Source organism: Pongo pygmaeus, chromosome 14 (assembly GCF_028885625.2).
Source record: "Pongo pygmaeus isolate AG05252 chromosome 14, NHGRI_mPonPyg2-v2.0_pri, whole genome shotgun sequence".
Classification (NCBI taxonomy): domain Eukaryota; kingdom Metazoa; phylum Chordata; class Mammalia; order Primates; family Hominidae; genus Pongo; species Pongo pygmaeus.
Genome location: NC_072387.2, coordinates 78,554,693 through 78,567,836, shown reverse-complemented (window position 1 = coordinate 78,567,836; position 13,144 = coordinate 78,554,693). Strand labels below are relative to the sequence as shown.

Below are 13,144 nucleotides of genomic sequence, written 5' to 3'. Positions count from 1 at the left end.
CAATAGCAGGATACCTTTAAACTTCCATTTTCTGAGGTTTTTCTGAGAAGGAAGAAAAATGAAGTTAAACAGCATCCTGTTCTCTAGCCCTATATAGTAGAATAGACATTTTTAATTACTATTACATAAATTCAATTATGTTACTTTGAAGTTTAAATGCCACTTCCACCTTTTAGTAATTATTGCAGGTAGAATTGCATGAGAATTTTATATATTTAATTAGGTATTTTTTGGCTATTAGTACAACTTATTTGCCCATGAAGAATTAATAAAAATTTATTTTGATTTAATTTTTATTGGGATGGGCTCCAGAGCACATCCCAATAAAATAATATAACTTTATTTTAAGCTATTTTCTTTTTATGTAGTATATAAAATTATACTGAATTCTAAATAGCTTGAGCTTGACATAATTTTTAAAAATCTGAATTTGATGCTTCATAAGTTAGTAAAGATTTACTGTAACAACCAGTATCAAGCTTTTTTAGCCATAAAATATAATGCTATAGCAGAATTTTTAGATAGTAGAATATATTAATAATATTTGATGATATTTCTTAAACTGTAGTTCATATACAATATATTTGAACTAGTATACAGGTAATTTTTGGTCAAGGTGACCTCAATCTTTTTTTTTCTTAAGAAGAAATGTACTCTGGGTATACCTTCCTATTAACATGGGAAAGTGAAACAAAACTTATGCCATCATTTTTAACTTTTCACTAAATAATAATGTACACATGCATTAACTTCAATACAGTCTCTTTGAAAACTCTGCAGATTTATGTGAATTCTATTATTTGGTAAAATAATGCAGCACCTAGATAGATATGCTAAAGAAAAATTTACAAAGGATATATCTATATATTCATTCAGTATTCTCTCTTTTCATAATTTTTATATAATATTTTTTGTAATAGATGAAGTGTCACTATGCTCCCCTGGCTAGAGTGCGAGTGCAGTGGCTCTTCACAGGTGTCATGATAGTGCACTGCAACTTTGAACTCCTGGGCTCAAGCAATCCTCCTGCCTCAGCCTCCCGAGTAGCTGGGACTCCAGGTGCATGTCACTATGCCCGGCTTTGCAGTATTATTTCTAGATGCAAGGAATTGGAAATAATAGTCAACAATATTGGAGTGATGCTTAGTATGACAAAATGAGATAACAATCCCTTAAGAAGCCTTTCAAAATCATAATTTTGAAAAATATTTGAGTGTATAGAAAATACTTGTAATAATCATTCAGTTATAATTTTACAAATGTTTGTTAAACATCCCCATGGGCTGAGCCCCTTACTGAGCTCTGAGTTTGGTGTCTTGCACATCGCTGACACTCAGTAATGTGAAGACCAAAACACAGTCCTTCAGGCAGTCCTTCAGTTTGGTGTGCATAGAAAAAAAGACATGTAATTTCATTCACAAAATAAATTTATTAGTGGGGTGAATTTGGGTGATTGTGATATTTTCAAACACTTTCAAGTCTCAATAATAGGCATATATTAATTAATGTGATAAATATAAGAAAATAAATATAGATACACATACACACAGACACACACAGACAGAGAGACACACACACACACACACACAGTGCTCTTATATCTTAAGCCACAGATTTTATCAGAGTTTAGATTCCAAACAAGGAAAGTAAATAATCCTCCTATATCAACTGTAGGGCTCTAACACTAAAAGTCAAACATCATTAACAAAGTAGACACAAGCCCAACTACCAAATTGCTCTCATGATGTTAGAAAAAAATTATATTACAAAAAACCCACACACAAAAAAACAAAAAAAACACCCTAAACCCAGAAATCCTGTTACTCATGTAGTTCTTACTGCTTTTTATTTGAATTGTTCTTTTTCTTGATAACTTTCTCCTCTCTGAATCAGCACTGATACATTCTTTATTAATATTTTCATTTCCTTCCCCATTAAACTCTTTGCAATATTAGGATCTAAAAATATTTTATGTCTAGTTTGAATGAATACAGACAATTTTACATCACCTCTTACAGTATCATCTGTGTTAAATCATGTATTATTTGCAAAACTTATTTGGCAAGGGATTTTATTAGAACAATGGCACATAAACCAGCATAAAGCAGTGTTTATTTACAATATGTTATGTGATTTTTTTTTAATTTAAAATTAATTTGCTAAATGTCATGATATCCACTTAATGTGAATGTGGCTGGTTAGGTTAATTCATTTTTTTCTTTAAACTTCTTAATATCTGAATCTTTTTCTATTCAGAACTCACCTTACTGCTTATAGAATAACGCAAAAGTATGTTAGATAACTTTTTACACAATTTCCAATGCAGTTTTCATATTCAAGTTTTAAAACTGATTATTTAGTAACAACTTTTGCTGTACTCTGTTTGAATGTCAAATCCAGGCCCATCTGAATCGAAGATTTAAAAAAAAATAAATCTGAGGATCACAAGTTCAGAAACTTAGAACCGTATTTAGAAATTGCAAAGTATCTTTATTTAGCCATGATTTCTGCTGCTTTCAGATCAGTAGATGAGTAATACTAGTATGCAACTAAAATTCTGTGCATGGGGTGTTCTGAAAACCACGACATCTCACTTAGAGAAGGAATGGCTCATAATTTCTCAATCAGATGTTGCTACCAATTGTACTGGTACACCATCTAAAAAATAAATGCTTCTTGCCATTGCTACTCTCCATTAGTATTATTGTTTTAATATTATTATTAATAATATTATTGCTGTTATCATTCATATATTTACAACCTGTGCTGATGGGACTCTGCTAGTACTGGCAGACACATGTTCATGATCTTCATGGAAACTGCTATACAGAGGAGAAATAGATACTAAAAACATTTGGGCTTGCAGGGTACCCAGAAATCAACTGGTAGATATATAATAATGAAGAGATATTTGCACACATTCAATACATATGATTTTAGAAGGTATACAAATTCACAAAGGAGTCACTCTTCATTTTGATATACTTCACAATACACATAATTACCCATGGTGTATGCTGGCTGCAATGATTAATTTTGTAATTGCAATTATTAGCTAGCATGAAAACAAGACATCTCACAATGTCATAATAATAAATCTTAAAGAAAGTTTTTCTTTAACCATTCTTCTCGATAAATCTATGGTGCTGTTATGTTAAACTATTTGACGTTTTGTGTTTTTTTAAATACCATTGTCCTCCATTCCCCTTACTCTATCTTAGTATTTATTCATGTATTCATGTATTTAACAAATATTTTTGTGTGCCTATGTGTGACAGACCACCTTCTGGCAAAGATAATATAGCTATGAACAAAATATATGAAAGCCCTAGCTTTCAGAAAGATTTAACTGGGGCAAGACAAATAAAGAAAATGAACAAGGTATATAACACTTAAAATGTAATGTGGGTATAAGAGAGGAAGATCATACAAATGGAAAAATGGATTCAAAAGGAATGGAGGTCAGGGGACTGATCTGTGAAAATGTGACATTCCTACAGAAACCTGAAGGAGATGAGAGAGTGAACCTTGTAGATATTGGGAGAAGGATATTCTTGGGAGAAGGAACAGAGAGAGCAAAGGTATCACAGTTTATTGTTTCTCCAACAAGAACTTCAAAGTAATAAATATGTTCAAAGTAAAATATATAGCAATACAGCTTTATTTACATAAATTATAATCTGAAAAACCAAAGCAATTATCTAGATTATTAACACATTAATATCCCTATAGGTTGATTAGATGGGTTTTGCTAAAGTAACCTGGGAGAATGTAATACATTTTAATGTTACATTCTGATACACTAATACTTCATAAAGTTAGCAAATGTGTACAAAGAACCTTTGTTTTGCCAGTAATTCTTGTGGGCCTCCAAACTCTCCAGGTAAATAAGTCCCAGGTTTTGCTCCCTGAAGAGTCATTCTTGTAGGAGACACAGACACAAGTATAATTCATGGTAATATAATTTAAGTAGCACTGTGGAAGTGTATACAGAATGCTACTGCAAGAAATGGATAGTTAATTTAGCTTAGAGAAGGATAGAAAGGGCTTCATAAAGAAAGATATGTTCTAGTGTGACCTTGTAAGAGGCTGGACTTATTCAAGGCCAAGTAAAGGAGAAGTAAGAAAATTCATAAAGCAAACAAACAAGGTAATTCGACATAATTGTAACATAACTCTTTTTAGGAGAGTGATTAAAGATACTTTATAGGAGTTGATTATTATGAGTTAATGAGTGGTCTTGTTTCCACATCAGCTAATGAAAACAATCATTATAATAAATTATAAACGCATATATTGACTGAGTGCTTTGTATGTGCAAAGTGAGTCATTAATCCTCAGAGCAACTCTGCAAAATGGGCACATTTGTAACTCCATTTTGGAGGACAGAATATTTAAATCACGTAATCATTCAAAGGTCAAGAGAGTACCTGGTTGAAACAGGAATAAACTACTTGTTCTTTAATATAAGGTCAAATTCTTAAGTTTGCTTACTATAAGCAGTGGGGAAGGCTCTGAAGCTGACTCACTGAGCTGAAGGACATTATAGATGACTGTGTCCTATTCATTTTACAAACAAAGAAAATGGAGTAAAATGAATTGGCTCCTTCTCCATATTTACAAATTCAAAGGCAAAACTAGAAAACGACTCTAGTCTCTTTATTTGGTATTTCATATTTGGCAAGATTTTCTAAAATAGTATTGTGCCCATTTGGAAACAGATCTCATCTCCTTCCTTCCTGTCAGCACATTTTCAGAACGTATCTGCTTAGTAAATCCTGAATGATTTATTTTTGAAAACAAAAGACAGACCAGATTCAAGAAACTTTACCCCAAATTTCTATTTTTGAGAACTTGGATACATTTATCTCTTTGGCAATGAGTTCTTCATTTTTATAAAATAAAAAGTTGAATCGAATTGTAATATCTTATACCTCTCAAAATCAATGGTAAATGCTCCTACTTTTCATTCTTCTAATTGTGCCCTTGGGTATTGCTAAAATGTCAGTTACCACTGAAAATAATATTTTACATTTGTCCAACTGAAAGGATCATCCACATTTTAACACATTTGCTTTTTTAAAAATAAGGTATCTGCAGATTTTGTTATTTTAAAATTCCCTGTACAGTGGAGAAAGCAGATATTCAAAAGGTTAATTTTAACACTACTCATTCAGTAAGTGGTAAATGGAAATTCAACCACAGTTCTTCTGATTCAATGTCCATTAAATACTCTGCTAAGTTCAGTGGTCTTTTGAATGTAGCACAGTTTTACGACCCATGATGTGACTAAATGAGAAATCAGAGCCATGAAACATGAACAAAAATCAGGAACAGAATCTGCAATCAATTTGGGAAAGATGTTAAAAGTAAAATAACTACTGATGGAAGGATTTGAAATTGCTTTGAAAAAATGGAAGCCAGCATTTCTTAATCAATCTTGGGATAGTTGGACACCTGATTTAAAAGGACGACTGATTGACTTCAGAATCTGGAAAGCTGTCGGTGAAATTTAGTCATTAGAGTGTTATTATTTCATTCAAGGTTATTAATTCACCTTTTAACATAACTTTAATGCCTTCTCTTCATTTGTCAGTTATTAGCTTTTGCCCTAGGTTGGATTTCAATTACATTTACTTTCTTTGTCATTAGATGTGATTTGCTAGGTCATTCTGCCACTTCAAAAATCAGTTGATGAGACAGCTGATGTACTTAATGAAACTTAGAGATGATTTTGTGTGAAATGATTCTATCATTGTTATTTCAGTTCAAAATATGTTATAGTTTTTTTCTTGTCATATTCAGGATTAAAAAATTAATACGTGTGTCTGCAAGAAAGAATGTATAGACTACAACAATATTTTGACTGTGATAATGCCGTTCTGCTAAGATAGTTTATTATGGTGAAAGTATTACCACAGAGAAAATCCTTTTTGTCATTGCCACTCAATGCTATTGAGAAATGCTTTTAATCCAAATAATTAGTGATAGGCAACTTAAGCCAAAGACAATATATACTTTGTCCTATAATTTTTGTCTTATAAAAGTTTTTGAGTGTTTATCCAGTTATGAGTTAAATCATTTGATACATATGTGCATAATACATATGTACATATAAAACAGTGCTTAGGGATACATACCCTTTAGGATTCTTATGACATTTTATGTGTGTATATAAATATGGATATATGTATGGCTGTTTGCAGCATACTAAAGGAAATACCAGTGTAAAAAGTAGTGGAATGCAGCATGAGAATTGAGTTGCTTTGTCTAGTGTCATTAGCCACATAAGCATTAGATAACATGGGATAAGATGGCATAGCGATGCTATGAGACAGTGGTGCAGGCTCTTGAAGCAAGATGTTTGAATTCAATTTCAAACTTTTGTACTTATATAAGAATGAATTGGCAGAATTTCTTCTCTTTGTCTTAGTTTCCTAATCTGCAAAATAGGGATTATTTTATAGATTAGGAGATATTTTTATGAAGCTAATACAAACATGAATTTTGTTCATATGTAGATACATTGCCTATAATATTTCCTGGAAAAAATAATCACTCCCTGAATGTTATCTATTACTGTTATTACTATCACATAGCAACATTTTAAATTTTAATGTCAATTTTTCCTCATAGATTACATGCATAAGTTATGAGCCAAGGTTGTTTGCTAAAATATCTGCAATCCGTAAATCATTTTTTTCTGATTTGTCTCTGCCTCCTATCTCTAGTCTACCTTGGGATGGTCTTAGGGTACAGCTGTAGCACTAATGACCTGGAGGTCAATGACACAGTTCCTGTCTCTCTTAATCTGTGAGAGGCACCAAAATGAGGGAGAACTATCAAGATCTAAGAATATGTCTTTTTTGCATTGTTCAGTAGCAAAACTTTGTGAGGAGCACAATATGGGAATATGATCATTCAGTTTATGGTAGTAATTATTCAGAGAACAAAGTAGATATTCTTTTTCAACAGTTCAGGATTAGTAATTCTGGTTCTCGGAGTAAGAGATGGATTCTCAGCAAGACTCAGTCCTCTGTTTTGTACCTGGATGTTGATTCTCATAATGTCATTGATGGACATTAAAATAGTATTTTTTCTCCTTCTTGGCTCTGAGTCAGCTCTTCAAATGACCGTGAATTTATACTGAGCCAGAAGTGCTGAAGAAAGCTTCATTACTGGTGGATAAAGTGCAACACCATCATTCATTTTTTAATTTAGGCTTTGCTTAAAGTGTTGGAGGTTGTAATCAATTACATTAACACATGGTGCAATTTGACTCATTTGAGCAATTTTAATCAGGATTTCATCCTCATCATAGTGCTGAGACTGCTGTATTGAAAGAAAATAACGACCTTTTGATTGCAACAAGGGATGTTGTCTTTCATGATTTTGTTGGACCTTTTGGCAGCAGTTAATCATGACATTTTATTGGCTGGTTTATAGATTTTGGTAGAATTTTCTCAAATAAAATTAAAACCAATTCAAATGTTACCTCTCAGTGATCTATTTAAATGTCTGTTCAGTAAGGTTCTTTGATCTTACTGTAGGATTCTGTAAGAAAAGACCACCTTGCTTTCCTATTTATATTTTGTACAAATGCACTTTCTTATAAATGAGTATTTTGGACTTTTGTAACATCATAGAATGCTTTGGATATTATTTAACAACTCTGGTTGAAAAATTAGTGAACTGTGTTTGCTGATGAAATACCTTATGTTGGCCAATTGTATTCCTTTATTAGGTATGTCTAGTTACATATCTCTAGCTCCTAATTTGGTTTCTTAGAGGGAGAGTGAGATTATATAGCATAGACATGCAATAAATAGGAAACACAGTATTCTTCTCTAAGTACAGATATTTTCAGAGGGGTCTCAGAGGTCACAGTGACCAAACTATCAATAAGGTAGCTCTTGACATTATGTAATACTTTATTTACCTTGGATGCTTAACCGTACTGACATTATATTTGCAATTATGCAGAAAGCAGCTAGAAGCTGCTTGATATTGTTTGGCTCAGAGGCACAGGGAAAATACTAATGTCTTTCATCTTTTGTAATTTCATTGATGAGAAACTTAAAATTTAAATGAATATTAAAGGATCACCAGTTGTCAAATATAAATGTATGTTTCTGGAAGAAAATGGTTAGCAGTAGGCCTACAGATGATTCCCTCAATTCAGTGGAGGGGTGTCCCCACGAAACAAAGAAGATAGCCTGGTCAAATATACTCATAAATAGTGTAATGACAAACCTCTTGCAAACATGTTACTGGTATTTGCTGGTGAAAAAGCCCTTCTCTATAAAATGTTCTTCACATGTTGTACCTGTTTTAATTGCTTAGTATAAGCACATGTAGAGCATAGTGATTTAAGAGCATGGCTCCCTGGTAAAGGTCCTGTATGTTATGTAAATATCAGAGTATAAAATGGAGATGTATTACAACTAAAACAACTCAATTTTTATTTTAATCAATGTAGCTGCGAACATTGTTTAGAGACTTGATATGCTATTCTTTTCTACTCTTATGTAGCAAAAAAAAAAAAAAAGCCTCAAAACAAACAACAACAACAAACAAGACAACTGCAGTGGCAGTCCCTGGACTTCACTGCTTTGCTTGTACATTGTAATCATTTCTATGGCTCAGATTTTTCATAAACCTCAAGCTCTGAGTGAGTCTGATTAGACAATGCAGTTCTTCTTTTTATTGCAGTTTCTCAGAGGATTGCCAAAGAAATTATGTTTTCACTTATTTTCTGTGTCTTTTCTGGAAATAATATAGTATGTATTCCTTAAGATAATGAAATTAAATACTAAATATGATTCATGGATAATTATTTTAAATTGTATTTTAAATGAATTTGGAATTTTGTGTGAATTAGGATCCTTATGTAAGTGGTCCTTTTCATTATAGTAGCACTAGTGTTAAACTGCTAATTATATTAACGTATTATAGCTAAGCATTAATTTATCTTTTGATAATATTTCTGAATATGTACCTAGGGATTTATAATTTTCAGAACATATTTTTCATTATATTTATTCTAAACAATCTCTTCCTAGTAGTAATTTTTTTATTTATTATTTACAGTATTCTGTCGCCCAAATATTAACACTTTATTCCTTGGTTGTCTGCCTCAACTCCCTAAGCCTGCATATTGTTTTAATCAACATATTGCTTTTCCCAATCTTACTTCTGAATTGAATGAGACAAAACCACGTGACAATGAGCTCTAAATTCACAAAAAATTTCAATTTTATACAGCAATTCTTCAATATCCTTTAATCAAAACCCTCCTTGATTCTCAAAGCCTGCACTTCACAGACTACATTTTACACAGCAGATATCCTTATTTACAATTAAATAGCTTTAATGAGATATAGACTCCACCAATATTTTACCCTTTCAAACTAGAAAATCAGCTGCATTGTAATGCCACTTTCCCCTTAACCTTCTATCTGAAATGAAGGTGTTTTTGTTATTCTGAAGTATAATTTCTCCATTTAAAAAAATCTGAAACACATACCTTCTTCCCAATGGGAGTCTTATTCCATCAGTTGTCTTGCCTTCAGCTTCATTGTCATTTTTTTCCCTGTCTAATTATTCTTCCCCACACCTCCCTTTTTTAAATACAGTAGAACTTAGATATAAATATAAGTACTGTCATCTTACCATAATGCATCTTGTGTAGCTACTGAAGTATTTGTCTTTTCTTCCAAATCGTACAAGTTCTTAAAAGAGTAGCCTATGGTCTATAATCTTCAATCTTATATTTATTTAATTTTTTAGTACCTTGCCTGTTACCCAGCTAGCACTGTTCTTCCCAGTGTTACCAAGGACTTTTCAGTTTCCGATTTCAATAGTTGTTGTGGTGGTGGTAGTTATTGTTGTTGCTCTGTATTACCTCATTTTTCTGAAGCATTTACTATTGGTGACCATCCATGTTTTATCTAATTTCTCTAATAAAATGTCTGGTCTCCTCTAACTTCTTTGTATGTTTATTGATTGTGTTCTTTCTTAGATCCTCATCTCAATTTGACCACTGAAACTTTAGTGCTTTCTAGGTTCTTTCACTGACCTACTCAACTCACTTATTTCCTTTGTTATCTTAAGAAGACTCATGGCTTTTTGCCAGTGCCTAAATGTTGATACCCTCAAATCTCTCTCTTCTCCTACTGCTGTCTTCTGAAATGTAGAACAAAACTTGTAATCACATGCAGGATATCTGTACTTTGATTTATTTAACTTGTCCAAAACTTTACTCATTAGATGTTACTGTCCTCGAAACATGCACTTGAATGTACTATCTTTAATCCACTTACTTACATAAGCAGAAGCCTAGAAGTAATCTAGAGAGGTTTCCATTATAGTGTGTCACAAATTGGTTGCAGGTATAGATTGATATTGTTCATCTCTGCCCTTTTGTCAGATGATTATCTGTCATTAAATGTAAGTTTATCTGTATATTCCAAAATGTTTTGAAATATTATTATTTGGTTTGTATTTTATGGTGTAAAAAATGCTTAGATTCTTCTTATATTCTCATTTATGATATCTTAACAAGTCATTCGACTTGGTCACATCAATATATTAAATACCTCTCAAAACTACTTCATATTTCTTATTACCTCCACCCCCAATTCTTTTGTTAAGAGCTTTTTTCATATCAACCCTGGATTATGGCCAGAGCCATTTAATTAGACTTCGTGAATCTAATGTACCTCCAAACTCAATCCAATCTCTATAGTGCTGCCAGAGAGCTCTTTAAAACCTAGCATTCAATTTATTTGTTTAAAAATATCTCCAGATCATTATCCACTTTTAAAAGAGAAAATCAGTAAACCACATAAGAAACACCTTCATATTACAGCAGCTGGCTGTACTGGCAGTCTGGTCCTCTTACCCAAATATTCTAATGGTTCATAACACTTTTCTTCAAGAAAACTTTCACTGATTTCCCTAAGTTGGGAGAGGCATCATGGTGTTTTTGTATAATCCTAATCACAATAATATTTACCCTGTAATGTTTCAGTTTGCTTGTGATCCAATTAGTCCATGGTCCTTTCAGAAACTGTGAATCTGTATGAATTAATAAATATATCAACATTAAAATGATCCTGTATTTATGAGTTAGTAAGTAATAGAAAGACTTAAATATATAGACCACTTGTTTTAGAATGTCATTTTCTTTTCTGCCACTTGACTATACTAGCTGGTATATCAGTTTATTCTCTTTCAAGCAATGCCCATGCACACTTATCTCTAACATTTTGTATTTTGTTTCTGTGTTTTTTGCTTTAGAAACCACTATAGAAACCACCAGATTTCTAAGCAAAGAGAAACATAGTTTTGAAAGTAAAATTTGAGCATAGACTTTGCACGTGAAACTTGTGATGAATCATTTTAATTTAATTTGTTTATACTTGTGGGGTAAAATGTCATGTTTTGATATATATATATAAATAAAATATAATATATTCAATCAAGCTAATTACCATATCCATCACCTCATCAACTTAACTATTTTTATAGTGACATCATTAAAAATATTATTTTAACAAGTTTGAAAGATATAATACATTATTATTAACTGTGGTCACCATGCAGTGCAATAGATCACTAAAACTTATTTTTTCAGTCTAAATGAAACTATGTACCTTGTGATTAACATCATCCCTATCCCCACCACTTTCCAGGCCCTCTTCCCCAACCCAGACTGTCTTTCTACTCCCTTTCCAAGAGATAAACCATTTTAGATTCCACATATAAGGGAAGATCATGCAATATTTGTCTTTCTGTGTCTGGCTTATTTTACTTAGCAAGATGTCCTCACATTCCATTCATGTTGTCATTAATGATAAAATTTCTCATTTTCAAAGGAGAGATGAGTTTTTGTTAGAAAGGAGTAAAATCAATTGAGGCCATGTCTCAGGGGAGGAGAAGATCGGCATGGCATGGAAAAAGTCCAAGTCTGAGCAGAAATAAAGAAGAAATATATTTCAGACAGGAGGAACAGAGTACAGAATATATACAGAAACAGGAATTAAAATATGATTTATTATTTCCTAAACCGATATGTTAAAAATCTTTCATCTTTCAGTTACAGTTCATCTTAGACTTACCTACATCTTCTCATTTAATTATAAAATAATATTATTTGCTATTTCTCACATAACAGAATTAAATCTTTTCAAGTTTAGCTGATTATCTTTGTTATTAAAAATAGCAAATGCTTACTATAGGAAATTGAGAAAATATAAACAATAACTGCATTTCTTTTCAGTTTTCCTAAATAATTTTTGGCACTGATAGATTAAATGTTTTAGAGTTCATTTGAGCCTCTACTGAAGCACTCTCCTTAATTTTATAATCAGCAAATCTCAAGATATAAAAATTTGGTAGAAAAAGAGACTAATTTTATTAACATTTATATGATAAATAAGTGATATAACTCATTTTATTTTGGAAATTAGGAATAACGGTATGCTGACGTAAATTTCTCAAGGCTTTAAATGATTTACCATTGTGAAGTTATTGGTAATTAAAATTATGGCCATAAAATTTACTAATATTTTAATGTGTTCTAATTCTAATACCTTGGGGAAATAAGACTATATACAATATAAATAACCTCAAGCAAAATTTGAATCAGAATTTATTTCATTTCATTTCAATTTGAAATAAAAATCATTAATCCTAAAGGAATTCCTACCTTTGTATCTATTTGAGATTTAAAAAAATAATCCTAATTAAGACAGTATTTATCACATAAACAGTTGTTCAGGTTTAATAATAATAATTTATCGGTAGCCTTATGACATTTTAACAACTTGATTCTCTAAATACTTAATATGTGAATCCAATCATTCTTTACACAAACATAGAATCAGAATTTGTTGGGCTCAATGTTTCCAGTGTTGAATCCTTTGAAAAGCCTTTGGTATGCTTTTACTAACTTATGCTATCTTGGACAAGTCATTCAAATTTTTTGAGATTTAATATACTTATCTATGAAATGCAAACATTTGCTAAATTAATATAATAATGAAATCAGTTAATGAATATAAAGCTTCATTACCAGGATAAGACATTAAAAGCAGAAATGCATTAAACGTAAATTTCTTCTTTCCAAACTACTTATTAT

General features: G+C 31.6%; 1 long non-coding RNA gene across 1 annotated transcript in view; it reads right to left on the bottom strand.

Annotated features, from left to right (window-relative positions):
* Positions 1-342: 342 nt before the first annotated feature.
* LOC129011663 (uncharacterized) overlaps positions 343-13,144 on the bottom strand; it is a 114,358-nt gene continuing 101,556 nt past the window's right edge. Inside the window, exons 3-4 of the long non-coding RNA XR_008493390.2 lie at positions 11,018-11,079; positions 343-1,095 (exon numbers count right to left, since the gene is read on the bottom strand). This is a non-coding gene — a long non-coding RNA (uncharacterized LOC129011663). The remainder of the gene's footprint in view (positions 1,096-11,017; positions 11,080-13,144) is intronic.